Below are 19,443 nucleotides of genomic sequence, written 5' to 3'. Positions count from 1 at the left end.
CATTAATAACGAAAATTCGTATTACTTTTTGTATATTTATTTTAACCATGTACACAACTATTGAATGTTTGTATTTAATTTCTTAAATTAAAGAAAAAGAATGCTTACCTATGAGAGACGATTTATCACTTATATCACAGATCCAAAATTTTATCACACAAAGAAAATTTAAATAACAAATTTGGCAAAAATAAAAAAAATTATAATTAAAACTTTTCTACGCACAATAATTTATGAATAAAACGGCACTTTTACGTAGAAACTAAATATATAATAATAATTTAAATCAAAAATGATTTTTTATTGGATTTTTCTTTATCATATGATCTCACTTAATAGGCTTTACACCTTTTCTTTTTTGTATTAGAAATAAATGAACTTAATGTTAGAAAAAAGGACGCAGGGAGGTGGATTGCATTCGACGTACAAGGGTTGACTGCCAGAAAGGGCTCAGCGTTGCCAACATTACGCTACCAACTACCCCACGTAAATATCCCTGGAAACCTTTCGATTTTGGGAACAGCTATTAACATATGCTTTCAATTATAAGTCAATATAATAAAAAATACTTAACATCATTTACTTAATATAATACTTGATTTTAAATGCTTAATATAATATTTTATTACATTTTAGTTTCTTTAAACAAAATATTTTAATTAATAATTTCCATTTCTGTGTGTTTTTTCTTTAATTTTAATTTGTGCAATCTCTGTATCCTATTTGGTTTTCATTATAGATACTGGTGCAGTGTTTAAATAGACACGATTGCTTTCCAATTGCTCAATATCCCTCTATTCATCTAATCAGTTATTGATTACAAATTATATTTTCTTGAAAACAAATATGCAAATAAAACTAAAAAGAGACTAACTAAAAGAAGTTTTGTAAATGTTTGAAAATAAAGAATATTATTGGAAATCGCCAATTAAGGTATTTTTTTTTGTTTTTGTGTATTAAACGTTTAGTACTGAGTTTGTGGTGTGTTCTTTCCGTTCAATTTTCTCGGAAAATGTTTCAAATCCGAATTGTAAGCTTTTATATGTTAATTACCTTAAAAGTAATAATCAAATCGTTGTTAATGAGACCAGATAAATTATAGTATCTGATTATTAACACATTAAAGATGATTTTATTTAGACAAAATACACATTTATTAACATTTAAAAAGCACCAGTAACTGGCAAAAACTCTTCAAAAATAAAGTAATTTCATTTATTTATCAAAAATAAAATATGGAATAAAGTAATCCAATAATAAAGTAAAAATATAATAAAAAATAGTGTTTATTGAAAGAAAGAGCTCTATCTAACTAGCCTCAAGTTGAATGAATGCGATAATTCAACAGGTATCCCAGCAATGGTAGGAGCGACGGCCATAAGCCAACCGAGAAGGATTACAGCTGGCATGATGTCGACAATTTATTATCCAGCTAGCTGTGGTGAACTGTAATTTACTTTTCAACACTATTATTTCTTAATTTTTCTAGAATAAAAATGTTTTAAAATGATATTTATAAAGGTAATTTAAGTAATTTTAGTAAATGGTCGATGCTATATTGACTTAGACATGAAGTAAATTTAATAAAAATCAGTACTTATGACAAAATAAATTGTAATTCGTTTTTCATGTTTCTGGAAAAAAGGTCTCCTCACAGATCAGACTCAATGACTATTTATCACATACGAGATCTGTAAATTAAGTAATGAGACTGATTTTTTAAAATTTTGTTATTCAAAAAGAATTACAATTCTATATTGTCACCTTCAAAATAACTTCCTTCTGAAGCCACACAACGCTGGAGACGTTTCTTCCACTCCTTATAGCAGTGCTCGAACTCCGATACTGGAATAGCCTTCAGCTGGTCGGTTACAGCCGTTTGAATGTTTTCGTCTGTCCCCAAAATGAGTTTCGTTGAGGTGATTTTTCAACTTCGGGAAGAAAATAAAGTCACGAGGACTCAAGTCAGACGAACAAGGAGGCCGAGGAGCCACAGGAATGTTTTTACTGGCCAAAAACTCTGATTTATTGAAATTGCTGTGTGACAAGGAGCATTATCGTGATGCAACACCCACTTGTTCTTGATGTTTGGTCACACACGAATGACCCTTTCTCGAAGTTTTTCCAAGAACCTCTCGGTAAAAGTGGGTAGATTGACCGTTTGACCTTGAGGTAGAAACCCTTTGTGGACGATTCCGTGGATATCGAAAAAACAAAACCGGCATGCATTTGATCTTCGACTTCGCCATCCTTGCTTTTTTTTGGGGGGCCTTGGAGAGGTTGAAGTGTGCCACTCCATACTCTGGCGCTTGGTTTCTGGGTCGTACTCAGACACCCAAGACTCGTCACCAGTAATGGACTCGTTCCAGAAAATGGGGGGGGGGACATTTTCAATTCAATCCAAAAATCACCTCAAGGGAACTCATTCAAACGGCTGTAACCGACCAGCTGAAGGCTAATCCAGTATCGGAGTCCGAGCACTGCTATAAGGAGTGGAAGAAACGTCTCCAGCGCTGTGTGGCTTCAGAAGGAAGTTATTTTGAAGGTGACAATATAGAATTGTAATTCTTTTTGAATAAATTTTTTTTAAAAAATCACTCTCATTACTTAATTTACAGACCTCGTATTTTGCCTATTTATAAATAGGTATCAATAATACCAACATACGATCGTTTAACACAAAATGAAGCAGCACACACCTTTACCCATAAAATTAAAAATATTTGATCTCCTTGTAGGTAGAAACATCCCAAATTTCTGTTGCAGATTTTATCCGTCAGGGCGCGCATTTTTTTTTAGGCAAAATCCCTGACTGGTTTTTGACTTTCATCAAACATTTAAGATTGATTGATCAGATTTTGGTGCAGAGAACTGGACTTCAACTATGTATCCGTCTTCAGCAAGTGTATTGCGAGACGGATACATCATTAAAGTGAAGTTTTGTGCACCGAACTGATCAATCAATCTTGGTTGATTGATGAAGTCTGAAATTAGCAAGGAATGCAAAAAAACATCAGTGCCACGACAGATGTAATCGGTGAAATTATCCAGCAATTGAACCTTAACCCATTTTCAACATCAATATTTTTGTTCTGAATTAGTTTTTTTAAAAGAGCACTTTACATATGACTCTCATCACAGCTGAACGATAAAGAATAATTATTTTTTTTTTTTAAGTACATCTTTACGTAATTACTACTTGCTCATAAAATTGGAATGAGATAAGAACTAAGCAAAAAAGTACAACGTCTTATTAACTCTTCAAGAAATACTGGCTCTGTTTTTTATAAAACCATCAGCATTTATGGGCAGAGATCCCTTTAATAACTTCTAGAACAATATGGAATTTATAAATTACAAAAAAAAATTTGCATTTTATAGACATAAAACTTTTCAAAACAGCTGACGTAAAACATAATAAAATATCACAAAGTTATTTGTTACGTTTGATGGCAAAATAAACAGGACCAGTCTTGTTTGCAGTGTATTACGATTTCGCGAAAAAAAAGAAGAAAATTCCTACGAAACATCATGCTAATCATTTTAAACAACAATTAATTGCATGATGGATACTACATCAATCATTGTTGCCAACTGTTACATGAATGTTTCTGTTGGTCTGTAACAATACTGCGATTCAAAAAACAAGGTGTACAGCAGCCGAACTTTGTTCGATCCGATTGGCTAATTTTACACTAACAAGTTTGTATTCAACACTTTTTTATTGATTTGATTTTTAAATTTAAAAAAAAAAATTGTTTTTCCATTTCAACATCAGATTTTCTAATACCGAGAGTAAAATTAAATTCCAAATTAAATAAAAAATTGTTGAAGCAAAATTGCAATTTAGATTATAATTGATTTATTTGCTTGTTCCCCCATCCAAATCGAGTTAGTTTGTAATCCATTAACGTAAAGTTACATTATTTTGGAGTTATATACAAATACTTTAAACATGTGCATACGAACATATTAATTTTAAATACGATTTTTAAAGTAATTTACGATAAAATATCTCCAACTGATGTTGCTCAAGTTTTTAATGGTTCAATGTTAACGTAGTATAAATCATCTAACTTAAAATTATCTGAAATTTGCAGTAAATTGTTAATAAGTTCTACTTCACTTTTATCTGTATTGATATATACGAGGGTCGTTTGAAAAGTCCGTGCAAAAGTAAAAACTACTTAATTTTTTGGGGTAAACCTTTTTTATTTTTCAACATAGTCTCCTTTTAGGCTTATACACTTCGTCCAACGCTGCTCTAGTTTGTTGATCCCTTCCGAATAATAGGATTTGTCCAAGTCTGAAAAATAGCCATTCGTTTCTGCAATCACCTCCTCGTTTGAATAAAATCTTTTTCCCGCCAGCCATTTCTTCATATTGGGCAACAAATAGTATTCCGAGGGAGCCAAGTCTGGAGAATAGGGGGGATGTGAAACGAGTTGGAACCCTATTTCCATTAATTTTGCGACCACAACTGCTGAGGTGTGAGCTGGTGCGTTGTCGTGATGGTAAAGGACTTTTTTGTGGGCTAATCGTGGGCGTTTTTCTTGCAGCTCGGTTTTCAAACGGTCCAATAACGATGAATAATATGCACCTGTAATAGTTTTACCCTTTTCCAGATAGTCGATGAGGATTATTCCTTGCGAATCCCAAAAGACAGTCGCCATAATCTTTCCGGCCGAAGGAACGGTCTTCGCCTTTTTTGGCGCAGATTCCCCCCTTGGTAACCCATTGTTTAGATTGTTCTTTGGTCTCAGGAGTGTAGTGATGTATCCATGTTTCATCCACAGTGACGAAACGACGCTTAAAGTCATGCGGATTCTTCTGGAACAGCTGCAAACCGTCCTTGCAACACTTCACACGATTTCGTTTTTGGTCAAGCGTGAGAAAATCACTCGACTTCCTTGATTCAAACGAATGCCAAACACAAAGAAATAGACCGATCTGCCAGAAACTTGGTGTGTGTTCTTCCAAGAGATGCTATTAACTAAACATAACCTCGATACGCGCCAGTAGTGCTATCTCTCTGACTTTGCACGGACTTTTCAAACGAACCTCGTATTTCTTGGCAGCATATAATTAGAGATACAATCAGGAAGTGATATAGACTGTTCTGGTCGCAGGTATATTACATACAGGATACTGAATGTCGCTTTGAAATTTATTAAGTTTACCATTGTAAACGATTCGAAAGTAGAGAGGCTGACTCGACCGTAATTGGCGAACAATTCTAAGCTTGGAAATAGGTATTCGTTCATGTAGATAGATAGATAGGTAAATTTCTGTATTTGATGTAATTAACATATTACAGGGGTTCTGAAATGTACAATAATTTTAAATAACCACTGTTATATAGTAATAAAATAAATTAAACATTTCTTTGTAAAAAAAAAAAATAATAATAATCATATACTGATGTAAATTAAACATTTTAGCTACAATAAATTCTATTTCTTTATTCATTTCTTACAAATGATCTTAGTTTTAAAGATTCTATAACATAATGGTAGATCTTATTTAGGCGATCATATGTGTTTACTTCGAGAATATTTATTAATTGGGACTCGTTTTGAAGAAACTCTTCCAGGTAGTGTCTTCTCAGCGGTGAATACAGCGACCATGTAAAGAGAAAGTGCTCCAGGGTTTCATTTCTATTTAGATTGCACATTGTACAGATTGAGTTGGTGTCTATGTGGTAATAACCATTTCTAGACCTGATTCTCAATGCCTTGCAACTCGATACTCGAATCTGGCTGACCACCCTGAGTTTGTCTAAAGCGCGTATAATAAATATAATCCTCATTTAGACCCAATAAAATGATATCTCTATACAAGCGACTATAGCCAGAATAAACAGCCCTATCGACATCGAGCGAAAGAACATGGTTAGTACACTTTTCAATCAAATCTGGTACCCTCTTCACAACCTGTTAATTCCAAAAGTTTATTGAGTAGTTCAAAATGATGATTTATTCACATTATTTGGAATATTTCTTTAATTAACTAAAGAATAACACACAGATCTAAACTCGTTAAACGAAAATCCTTTCTTTCGAAATTGGTACCTAACTCTCATTTAACCTCATACACCTTTTTCTTCTTTTTATTTTATTTTATTATTTATAATGTAAATTTTATATTTTTGAATATAGTTCTTAAATAAATTAATTATTAAATTACACGTTTGCAAAAATTCGTACTGGATTTGATGATTCTGATCAGTTATATTCTTATGGTAGGTGAATTCCTTTCATAATGCCGACGTTGTTTTGAGGCCTACTTTTTTGCAATTAATCACAGATTTCTGCATCAATTTTTAACATAACCCCAATTATTGTATACCGTTCGAAAGGTGATCGTATGTAGATGTTTTTCCTGAATAGTTCACGGTTTTTTCATATAAAAAGTTTTTGAGAAAAATGAAGTCAAAGTTTTTGGAAAAAATTTAGAAACTTGCTATTTCTTATGTTTGGGCCACAAAGTAAAATACTTGATATTATTTTTTGGAATACAAATTAGCTTATTTAAAAGGAAATTTGACCTTCTTTCTAATGAGCTTATTAAAATAACTGTAGCTTTAATAGTTTGAGAAATATAGACAACTTTTTGCTAAAAAGTAGTAACACCTTGAAAAAACATAAAATTAAAAATATCTATAAAACGGAGCCGAATCGAGCCATAGTTTATATGGAATTTTTTGTTGCAAATGATGCCCAGAATCGCCTCCCGAAGTTACCGTAGTCTTATGCTGAACACCCTGTATATTGAGTTTATTATTAAATATTATTTTAAATTATATTTCTTTGTAACTGGGTGATTGCCCGTCTTGTAAATAAATAAATAAATAAATTTATAATGAAATCTCCGAATAATTTCAACGATTTCATTTACCACTTTTATCTTTCACTAAAAAGAGAGAGACCATTCTCAATTACAAATCAATCGATAAGTACTCGAAAAAGTATTTAAACGATGGTAAAACCGTTTGGGTTTTAAAAGTCATTTTAACAATTGTCAATTAATTGGTAAGTTGGTGAATTTAAATTTAGAATGTCCATAATAAAGTTTTTCCTTATTTGAAGGAAACAGGAATGCTTTTCATTTATGCTAAACTATACTGAAATCTTTTATGTGCTTATAATATTCTTTTTTTCCTCTTTAACTACCGTTTTCTTCAGTGGCACAAGACTTTTTACTAAAATCCAATAATCTTTTTTTAGAGAATCTAAATTGAATATTTCATTTTCATTTTTTTTTTAAAAAAAATCCATCTAGAACGTTCTTTATCAATTTTTTTTACTTTTTATATTATTTTCTACGATCGTGAAAGAAATCTTTTGCATTTGAGTGAACATTCCCGTCCTTTGAGCTAGATTAATCTAGTGTGCATATAATACCAAAGGCGGCTCACGGAGTTCACTCTTTTCTTTTTATGAAAAAATAAATCAATTAATTAAGCGAAAAAATGGGCCAGTTGCCCTTGACTGAGCAAAAAGGAAGGAAATTATCCATTCGAACAAGAAATTTTACTTTTATACATAGAAAAAATGATTATGACTGAAAAATATAATATACTGAGGTAAAATAATGATTATTTTTTAATTAAATAAATAAAAATGGAGAAGTAAGAAAGATTATTGCCGCCATTTCAGTCATATTTTATTTATTTTTATTTTTTATTAATTTATTTATTACTTTTTTAAGGCCAAGCTTTTGATCTAGGGACTAGGTCATCTTCAGGGCTTACGCTATATTCAATAATTATATTATTTACAATGTTAACAATAAAAAGTTGGCGTGTCTTCAGTTCTGACTGCATTTGTTTGACTACCTAAAACGCATTTTAAGTACAGTCAGGAATAGAAACAATAAAGTACGTGTTGGACAGTGTTGTCTGTAACGAGAGAACACTGTCCGGAGGCCGGCAGTGCACTGGAAAAAGCTCCGGGCGCTAATAACCTCAGCTGTTGATGCGCCAAAAAAATAAAAAAAAAAAAAAAAAATAAAGTACGTGTGTCAGAATTGTTTTTTTAGTTCAATCAGTAAATGATCGTCGATTTTGCGCAGATATCCAGAATTGCTAAACAGGGAACAAATACTAAATAGAGATACTGATATACTATATATGGTAAAGGAAAAATGACCATTCTACCGGAAACTAGAGTAAATGACAGAATCTAGCAGTGATAAGCCGCTTGATTGATGGTAGAAGCTGGGCCAGCCAGATGATGATCCAAAATAATGGCCTAATGTTCAGTCCACCCCCCAGTCTACCATGAATGAAACGGTTGATTTAACTTTTATTTAAAACCAAGGTTTATGGTTACCTGAAAGTGCACTTTGCAATTATTTTATAGGGTTAAAAAAAATATAAGAAATTTATAAATTTGTGGTTTCAAAATATTTAAGAATGAACGTAAAATGTATTTTAATAAAAGCTAAAATAAAGTTACGATCTAGTGTGCAGTTGCCCGGCTGCTTTTTTGGTAACTTTCATTCCAATTAAAACTTTTTTATGTTTATTCGTACTTATTCTTTTTAACAGGAATTTATTATTTTTAACAGATTAGGGATGATCAGCTTTTTTTATTATTTAAAATAAATAAATAAAATTAAAGATAAGCAACATTTTTTAAGTATAAAACGCAATTTTTAACAATTCTTGTTTTGTATTCTAATAAAAACTTTACATTCCGTTCCATCATTACGATAAGTTGTCTAACTTCACAAAATAGTAAAGATTATTTTTCCAAAAAAAATAATTGAAAGTTTTAATAAACTAAAATTTTCTGAAAATGAGAAATCTATTTTCGGGAAAGTGAACAATCCATAGAGGACTTTAATTACGCTGGACCCAAAAAAATTTACTCAATCATATTTTTCGGAAAAATTTTTACAAATAGTTGCAATATATTTTCATTGTTACCCATTATTTAAACTTCAGTAGATACAGTAGATCCAGATGGACACAGTCCAACTTGTAAAAACAGTTTTGAGTTCCCTTAAAACGGATATTTTCTGTTGAAATCATAAAGATTACAATGCTTTTCCTTACTACAGTAAGATTACAAACCATTGTCAGTAATAGAAACAATTGAGGTGCTTTGAATATCAATATAAATAAACAGGGAAGGGATTAGCTATGAGGTTAGCATACTGGACTCCCACGCGGAGGTCCCGGGTTCGAATCCAGCTGCTGACCCTTAGATTTTCTCTTCCTAGGAGCTTCTTACAGCTCACTGTCCGGTGATGGACAGTGTTGTCTGTAACGAGAGAACACTGTCCGGAGGCCGGCAGTGCACTGAAAAAAAGCCCTGGGCGCCAATAACCTTAGATGTTGACGCGCCTTAAATCATAAAAAAAAATATATATATAAATAAACAATTAGTAAAAAATTAGAACAAAATCTATCTCAGTAATTCGTTTATTCATTTTTACCTTTTCCTGTAGCTCACAATTAATCCATTATTCTATAACCTAGTGTAACCTTCAACAGGTTCTCTAGTTTACAGAATTATTCTAAATTATTAAATGATTAGAATTAATATTAGTCCTAATATTGATCCTAGAGTGGTGTTTTAGCTCCCTTTACGCACGTTTCGGCAACACATAAACTCGTAAATGCTTTCCACATTTGTACAATAAATCTATTTCGTTCAATAAAATCAAATGAACGAATGAAACAAACCACTTGAATCACAAACCGTACACATTCAAAGAATGTTACCAACGCAAAATGTTAATAGAAAACGTTAATTGATTTTGCTCCGTAATTTTAAACTGTCAATTAAGTGAAAGAAAGAGCGAAACATTTTTCATTTAGCGATATCATTTGAAATGTAAGGAATCTAAAATAAAACTTAATAGTAGACGAGTAAAATTTTAAACAAAGTAGATAATATCGCTCAATGTATTTGATCAGTTTAAAAACTTCTTCAATTTGGACTTTAGTTAGAGAAATATTCAGTAACTAATTTTTTTAATTACCTTTCAAAAAAATAAAGTTTGCCCAAGAATTACGATGAAGACTAAAAGAGTTTTGTATTATGAATACATTTAAGCTTTTAGGGTTTTGAAGCTTCTTCTATTTTTAAGTTTTAAAACACCATTAAATTGTATAAAAAATTAAATAAAAAAGAAAGTTCACGATTAGTAGTAAAACAAAAAATTTTAATAAGCGGTAAATACACTAAAAAATAAAAATAAATAAGGCTTAAAAAATGAACGAAAAGGAAATATAAGATTGGTCGGAAAGTGCTTTGGGGATGATGATAAAGTATGTAGATGCAGTGTTTGCACAATAAAAGGGAACAAATAATAAAAGAATCCTTCAGGATGATGAAAAGCTCTTCAGAAACTTGGATATAAAGCAAGGAGAGCCTTTTAAGGTCGAAAACAACCTATTGAATTCATAGAAAACGGGAATTTTATTTTTATTTTTAAGGAAATCATTTTTAGGTAGGCAATAAAATTGAAAATGGTAATCAGCTAATATTAAAGCTAAGATATATTATAATATTATATACTGTTTACAAGCATTTGTTTCTGTTGAGTGAACAAAATAGCTCATATTAACAAATTACAGAACAAAATAGCACATATTAACAAATTACAGAACAAAATAGCTCATATTAACAAATTACAGAACAAAATAGCACATATTAACAAATTACAGAACAAAATTGCTAATATTAACAAATTACAGAACAAACATCTGATGATGTCACTTAACTTTCTCTTACTACTTACAGCGATTTCTCTTAAATACATTTTTAATTTTTCAAAAAAAAAAAAAAGAAGAATTTTGAAGTTTATTTAATTCTCAAGAAGATTATCCAGCGTGTATGACTGGCACACTTACATTGAAATGACATTTCAAAAGGAGCCTAAGTCAGAATTACTCAAAAGATTTTGCTAAAAAAAAATATTTGCGTATAAGTTACTGATCTGTTCGTACATTTACAAGATTTTTAAAGGATATTGTAAGAAGATTTTCGGAGAAATCTCAGAAAAGTAGAAAATACATTCAGTAAACTGATGATTCCACACAATCCGTTTTTGAGAATTTCAGCAGCACAACAATCCATTTACCATTTTTTATGATATATGTGTATGCTATTCAAATACCGGGGTTCTGTTATCAGTAAAGATGCTTCAAGTAAAATAAGGCTTTAAGAATGAAGGTTCTAGCCACTGAGATGGATTACTGAAGAAGGCCATCAAAAATATAAAGTCTTGAATGAGTAAGTAACGAAGAAATAAGAAAGAAAGCGAATGTTTCAAGAAAAGTGTTGCAGAAGATGGAGATAAAGAAACGTAGATGGCATGGTCACATAGAAAGATTAGAAGACGAAAGAATGGCAAAGAAAATCCTAGACTGGGAAACCGAAGGAAGAAGAAGAAAGGCCAATTTCAAGAAAAAGTGGATAAATGGCATCTGAGAAAGCCTCCACGGTTACGGACTGAAAGAAGAGGATATCCAGATTAGATCCAATTGAAAGCTGAAATTAGAAGAAATATTTGATTTGAAGAATATTTTTCCTGAAAAATTAATGTAAGTTACAAAATCATACAATTTGTGTAATGGTGCTTTGAAAGAAAGTATACCCATTCCCTCTCTCCAAGAGCTGTCTTAAAATGTATTTTTCCTAAAAGAAATGTTCGAAAAAAAAGCTGTGACCAACATGAGTACAAGTATTTAAAGTCGAATGAAATTCGTTGGTTCCATTTTTCAGAAAATCTAAAAATGTGAAAAATGGATTTTGTAAAGTGATTACAGGAGAAGAATTGAAGTAGTCTGGCACTTGGGTTACACCCAAGATCTAGGGTGTGGCTTTCATGCTGGAAGTAAGAAAGATATATATGACTATACCGAAACAATTCAGATTTACCAGCCTATCTTCGTTTTTCCTGGTTAAAGCGTTGAAGAATGTCGTGAATAGCTACTTAAAGACGAAGATACTGGAAAGAAATATCCAGAAGTGACACTGCTCTATATCAAGTGATGAGTTCGAATCAGCGGACTCTAATAGTTGGAAAAAATAAATATTTATTCCAGACTAAATTTTAAGAAAGAAACCTTCGCAAATACTTTCACAAGGCTGCCAGATGACCCAGAACTAGATGGAAAAATGCGTCGTTATCCACTAGAAACCATAGGGCCAACTCGTAAGCATTATAATCTAATGATTAGATCATTACTAGAAGCAAACGCTGTTTTCAGGGAGCAATTTTTGTCACTAATTCAGCAGGGGCAATTGTAGGGAAATGCGTTCAGTTTTAATCTGGTCAGGAAAAATTGTAGATTTTACTTCCTTTTCGGCTTATCTCAGCTTTCAGGCGTACATTTTGAGAATGGTTTAAAATAGTCTGGACAGAGAAAATAAAGCCACATGATTCTGGGTGGTAGAATACGTTGTCATGGGAGAAAATGAGATGGCCGACGCTCTGACAAGGTAAGGCGTAAAAATCCTTATTTATAAAGTCTGAACCCTTTTGAAATAGAGCTGAAATACAGGACGAAAAGGTTTTATGCAGGAGATATGTCCTTTATAACCTTGTAGAAAATGTTCCTTGTACTTCAGGTGGGAGATTGGCCGCAGGTTGACAGCTCTACTTTTGTGAAACATTGTTTGGAAGCCCCAAGAAGAGAATAATGGACGATTTACAGGACTTGGAGTCGAATTTGGCATTGATAAGACATGGAGGCCGGTTCTACCTCTCTTGTGTATTAGACTTAAAAATTTACTTTGCTCTTACTGAACATCATTTTTCAAAGTATTAAGGCATAATATAGACAGGTTAAATAAATGTTATTGGAATTCGGAAACTGATGAAATATTATGAACAATAGCGGTTTACAAAATGGTGAAAGTGTCGCAAAAGATAAAGATACAAAGTGAAATAATGAAGTGGTGTGCATAATATATGGCTGCGGTCATTTATAATGCGAAGTACATTTATGTTTTTTATTTATTATGCAGTTTTGCAACAAAGATAATGTTTGTCTTTACAGTTCACACTTTAAAGAATCAAATCCTTAAAAGAAAATGCCATTTTTTACGGCTTCAACGAACAAAGATTGCGTTCTTGCTGTATGTTAGAGTAGTGAAGCCATATTTTTTCAAAATAAGCATTACGAATCCTCTGTACGATACTTTAATTGAAACAACTGATACTTTACGATCACTTGCGTGCTACACCTAATGAATTTATTTTAATTTGTGCGCACTAAATAGTGTTTGAATTGATAAGAATTCTCCGTGAATCTCGAAATATTCAGGATAAAAATGAAGTTAATACGAGTAATCGTAATAAAAAAGTATTTTGTGTACTTGTTGATGTTACAATTATAGCTTGGCAAAGAGCATCACTAGTTTTATTAATTATATTATATTAATAATTATTAACTTAATTAAAACTGCAACCACACCTAATTAGTAAATATATTACTGAAAGAAAAATCTTACATTTCTATGGTATTTATTTTTCATCTATTTACTTGAAAACATCTGTGCGAGGAGATATAAAGATTTAGTTTGGTTTCTGAAAGGGTTTTATTTTGTTTTTCTTTTCATCATGTGGATTTAGAGTTGACTTGCTCATATCATTAGTATGTTGCTCTCCTTTTAACCAACTCCTTTGTGGCAAAAACTTATGTTTCGCCTAAAAAAATAAATAAAAATACGGCTAACCTAACGAACAGCTAACTTGGATAAATATAAAGCAAGGAGAACCTTTTAAGGTCGAAAACAACCTATTGAATTCATAGAAAACGGGAATTTTATTTTTATTTTTAAGGAAATCATTTTTAGGTAGGCATTAAAATTGAAAATGGTAATCAGCTAATATTAAAGCTAAGATATATTATAATATTATATACTGTTTACAAGCATTTGTTTCTGTTGAGTGAACAAAATAGCTCATATTAACAAATTACAGAACAAAATAGCACATATTAACAAATTACAGAACAAAATAGCTCTTATTAACAAATTACAGAACAAACATTTTCATTTTTATGAAATTCTTTTTTTTAAGAAGGAGGCAACATTTTAGTCAGTCTTTTCTCAGTTTTCTCATGCCCACTTCTATTGATAAGTTTCTTTAAAATCTAAAACACAATAAAAAAGCCTAAAAATACTTACCAAACTACAATTAATTAGAAACATATTTTTAATAATTTTTTATAAAACCAAAAAGAATAAATAAATTAAACTATATTTCGTCTATTGTTGGGAAAATTTCTCGTCTATCTCTATTCTCATTGACATCTATTTTATGTAAATTAATAAATAAAAAAATTATTTAGGCTTCTCTTAAGACGTGGGTCTTCACCGTGCATTGGCTTCTAGATTATACCCTCTCGTTATAGACCATAATATAAATCCTCGTAGAGGCTTTTATGAAAAGAAGAGCTAAGAGAAGCACACCTGTATTTGAATCCGGGGTCTCTAGCTTACAAGTCCAAAAAGCCTAATCTAACTGAGCGATTCCATTCCTTAAAATAAATAAAAGAATGGATAGAATTATAATTAATAGAAAACAGAGACATTCACTGACGAAGCCAATTTTATAACATTTCGATCTAAACGACCTTCATTTTCACTCTTTCAGATGGCACCTCTGATTTCATTTTACGCAAAGAAGATAAAAAGAAGGATTTTTGTAGCAGTGGTAGTTGGATGAATGTGCTTTGTGGTAGTTCATGGAGAATTTGGCCGCTTTTACTCATTGCCTCTTCAGCATTGCCTGGGGGCAATTTTATTTGCGATTACTCTTAAATTCTTTTTTAAATATTTGAAAATCAGGATACGTATCCTTAACACATTGGCCTCCTCAATTTCTCTTACACACTTGGTATGCTTATACAGTGATAGTAAAATCTTTTTTCAGAGAAATTTTGTCAATCAGGAAAATTAGAAGTGGTAAAAAAAGATAAATTTAGCCCAAGTATACGACAACTCGTAGACAACGATTTCTTAAAGTTGATTGTATCTGTTCCAGCACACTGGTTTTTCTTACTGCTGACCGGTTTCGGATTATTTAACATCAGAGGATGATTTATCAATCTTCATCGCACTCTACACTTCTGAGTGATGAATGTAGAAAATGAATTAAAAGTAAAACTTTGATGAAAATCCGAAATCTGTAAGAAATAAGGAAAACGCAAGCCGGTAGGATTAAATCAACGATATTATCGAGAACTCGGACCAAATCACTTTTTCAAAAGATTTTCTTTGATCATTTATTAACATTACAAGGTCGCACATCAACACGAACATTAAATACTAAATTACTTAATTGTATACTCGGTATCACTGTAAGGATTATTATTGCCTCAGATCAGTTAATATATCTAACTTAAAAACAGATTTTCATGAAGCTAAACTTCGTAAAAATTAATTTCTTATTTGCGTTAAAGATGTTAGAAACTAGGCTATCGGATAGTCCTAAAGATTGTTAAAAGCAATAGGTTATAGGAAACAGAGGCGACTAAGAGGAGGCATGGGGGGGTGTTTATCCACGAGTATAACGGAAGTAGGTGGAGTAACTGGTAGCAGACGATAGCTGTATCGATCGGCGGGACTAGATCACGTCGAGCGTTTCAAACGCAGGGAGACAGCCTAATGATGGGTATAATTTCTCTTGTCTTGAAGCTTTCCCAATTGGGAATTGCGCTGTAGCAAATATACTTAGATGTATCCTAGTATTGTTATACAGTTCGGTTAACTCGTTCTAATATTCCAGAGAGCTAAGGCTACGATTCAAGTATGTTAATCATTGTAATCTGTGAGTTCGAAATAACTTTGTTTTATTACGTAATATTTCGTGGTAAGAGACAAATTACTACTAAGTATTCAGAACAGAAGCTGAAACGGTGGCAGAATTAGATTAAAAGCTGAGAATTTGAATAAGAATTCCGAAATTGGATAATAATTTAAAAATGATAAAAACTGAGACTAAATTTTGAGAAGTTGTCAGGTAATTTGAGGTCAACAGAAGTTAAGTTTGATTTTTAAATAGGATAAATGTACGGTAATGCCTTATTTTTTCAACCACCAATTACCAACACTGAGTGTTGTCAGGTGCTATCTGACGTTTCCACTTGAAAGTTTGACATTTTTGACCGTAACCTTCTTCAGAACGTTTTGTTATTTGAGCGCGATTTGTGTTGTTTACAGTCACTTTAAAATTGTGTCTCAGCGAAAAAATGGAACTAAGTCGTGAAAATTTTCGTGCAATGATTTATTACGACTTTTGACGTGGATTATTAATACAGGAGTGCATCGATCAACCTACTTCCACTTTTTGGCGATAAAGCCCCATCCTTTGTCACTGTGAAACGCTGGTATAACGAATTCAATCGTGGTCGTCGTTCGCTCACCGACGAAAGTCGTGAAGATCGTCCAAAATCAGTTGTTGTGTCAGAAAACATTGATGCTGTGCAAAAACTAATACTGCAAGATCGTCATGTGACCTACTGTGAGATAGAGGCAATCTTAGGCATTAGTTCCACCAGCATATATAAAATATTGCATGATCATTTAGCCGTGAAAAGGTTTGTTCTCGTTGGATCCCACATAATCTGACAAAATTTCAAAAAGATGCTCGTGTCGATTGGTGCAAATAAATGCTTAAGAAATACAATGGCGGAACCATGTTTTGGAGGTGTCTCAAGCGGAATGGAAAAAATGCTTTGACAAGTGGTTCGAACATATGCAGAAGTGTATAGATCATAAAGGAGAATATTTTGAAAAACAATAAAGTCATTTTCAGTAGGCTCAAAATATAAATAGTAGCCCGTAAGTGTAATGGACGGAGCAAACGTACTGTAACGAAGTTGACCTGGGCGGAGAAGAAAGGCCTAGATTGTTCTAGAGGTTGAACGACCAAAGTCAGTAACAGGCCGCCACTGCATAAACAAAAGGGGCGGTATCTACTTGTGGCAGAAAAGAAAGGCCTAGATTGTTCTAGGGGTTAAGCGACTAAAGCCGGTAACAGGCCACCACTGGGTAGACAAAAGGGCCGGTCTTTACTTGAACTAGAAAGGAAAGGGCTAGATTGTTCAAGGAGTTAGTGACCTGTGTAAAAGCCAGCTAAGAGAAAGGCCTCAGTTGGGGTGGTGGCATATGTGTTTCCCAGCCAGTGATTGACAGGTGAGAGTGAGACAGACGGAGTTGGAGAGAGACGGAGAATGGGAGGAGGCGGCTCACAGCTGAGGTGGTGGCAGTATGTTTTCTCCAGCCAATGAACGTCAGGAGGGCGTGGAAACTTATGCTCAGAGAGTTGGAGGAGGGCAGTCCCAGTTGGAGGGAGGCACGCAGTTAAAAGGAGGCAGACACAGCTGGAGAAGTCAGTTTAGAGTTTCAATCATAGTGTTAATCGAGTTTCAAGCAAGTTTTAAGGAGTTATTAGAGTTTATAGTTATTAGTCAAGTTTATGAGTTAGTCTTGGAGAGTCAGTGTTGTGGAGTGCTTCAGTGGTAGCTAGTTGGGAAATTAGTCAGTTCGTGAGTAGAGCTTTGCTAGTGCGGTTGAGTCTAGCGCAATTCGGTGCAGTGTGGACCAGGGGTCAGTCGTGGAACAGTTTTGTGGCGTTACGTAGTGAATAAGTAACAGTAAACTGTTGTGACTGTTGTAAATGGTGACTGTAATGAATAGCGTTAGTTGCTAGTAAATGTTAATGTTAGTTAATGTTAATGTGTGAATAAATCAGGTTATTACTTACAACTTTAGCGAGTTTTATTATTTAATCAAACCCACATATAAAATAACTAGTGGCAGGCATTAGTTGTGTAAGTAAAGTTTTTTTTTGGGGGGGGGGGGAAACTTTACAATACATTAATACAAATTTTTCTTATTAAACATTAAATAGAATCCAAGGCCTAAGACGGGGAATCGAATTCAGTACCACAACACTTATTAGCTTTGCAGAACTCGCTTCTAACTGCTCGGCTACGTAAATCATACAAAAAACGCCATGAATCAGCTTGTTAATAAAAATAACTAACTTATTACGCTGCCCATTTATCCAGCTATTTAAAATTTATTATTTCTATAGTGCTACAATTTATTTTTGTAAGTTCCTCGTAAAATTCTAGTCATAAATTTAGTTATTTCAATGTAATCTTGAAGTCTACATTCCTAAGTCTTAGATAATAATTCTATTATTTCAATAGGCTTTGGTCTATTCTGTGGCAGTTCTAGCATACTTCAAGCAATCTGAGAGTCTTACTATAAAACACTTTGTTAAATCCATCTGTAAAATAATATTTATAAATTATTTCTCGCCATTTTTTCAAAATATTCTTGAGTGCCTTATTCGTGCGTTTTTCGCTTTGCAGAGATAAAAATTACTTTCATTAAAGTAAAGTAATTGCCTATTTTTTTCAGGCGGGCTTTACGTCCAACTACCAATTAGGTGTCGAGGACGGAGGTGACTAGCAAACATACTTTACTGTAAATTTCTTTTATTAACCATTAAATAAAACCCAAGGCCTAAGACCGGGAATCGAACCTAGTACCACAATGCATATTAGCTTTGCAGATCTCGTCTCTTAACCGCTCGGCTACTGTGGCGCCTTTATTATCATTATTTTGTTTCTGTAAATAATATTTCAAGTTAGACTCGCCGCCGAATTATTTACAGGTTGTCGTTGTGAGTTTTTAAACCAGATTATTTTTCTTGCTTGTGCGCAAATGTTTTCCTATTCGTGCGGTTACTTGCGCAGTATTCCTCAATGTTAAGGAAAGAATAATTTTCTAATCTAGTCGCTTAAGTAAATATTCCTTGATTTAATTTCTATTAAATTTTTCATTTTTATCAACACTACAAATCATTACATTTTCATCATGCTAATCGCCGTGGCCGAAGTAGGCGAAGGTAATCTTGAAGGAGAAGAAGTAAGAAAGGGAACGACTGAGTCGGCCCTCAACTTCATGTAAAGTAAACTTTCATTTCTTTAGGGAATTTCAGCTTAAGTACAAACTTTTTTTTTTCTTTTTTCAAATAATAGCACGCTACTCTTTGTTCAACAAAGCCAGTTTACTACTGTATGAAATGTTGTAAAAAGTTTTTGAATTCGATGAAGCGAAAGATAACTTGGTATATTTACCTAGAGGAGTAGCACTTTATTTCACTCATTCGCTATCCCAGAAAGAAATGAGAATAAAAATCAGTTGAGAAAAGTTCCTCAAGACCTCCTCTAAAAGTAACTTTAGTATTGCAACTTTCTCGCAATTTCTGCGAGAAAAAAACTAATTAAAAACGTAATTTATTTGGTAAAATGGCACTTCCACTACAAATTTGGAGTTTTATGTGCATATCTATACATAAATATTTTATTAAAATTGATTTATTTACAAACTAGCTGTACACGGCCATGCATCGCTGGGGCTCAGCCTGGTTAAATTGAAAACGGCAGCGCCTGAGACT

At 32.7% G+C, this 19,443-nt stretch overlaps 1 long non-coding RNA gene across 1 annotated transcript in view; it reads right to left on the bottom strand.

Annotated features, from left to right (window-relative positions):
- LOC141451027 (uncharacterized) overlaps positions 1–1,720 on the bottom strand; it is a 33,857-nt gene extending 32,137 nt beyond the window's left edge. The window contains exon 1 of the long non-coding RNA XR_012456497.1: positions 109–1,720. This is a non-coding gene — a long non-coding RNA (uncharacterized lncRNA). The remainder of the gene's footprint in view (positions 1–108) is intronic.
- Between the last annotated feature and the right edge of the window lie 17,723 nt (positions 1,721–19,443).

The sequence above is a fragment of the Rhodnius prolixus genome, unplaced genomic scaffold (assembly GCF_049639745.1).
Source record: "Rhodnius prolixus isolate KJV_2025 unplaced genomic scaffold, Rpr scaffold_8, whole genome shotgun sequence".
NCBI lineage: Eukaryota > Metazoa > Arthropoda > Insecta > Hemiptera > Reduviidae > Rhodnius > Rhodnius prolixus.
This window is presented reverse-complemented; position numbering and strand designations above follow the sequence as displayed.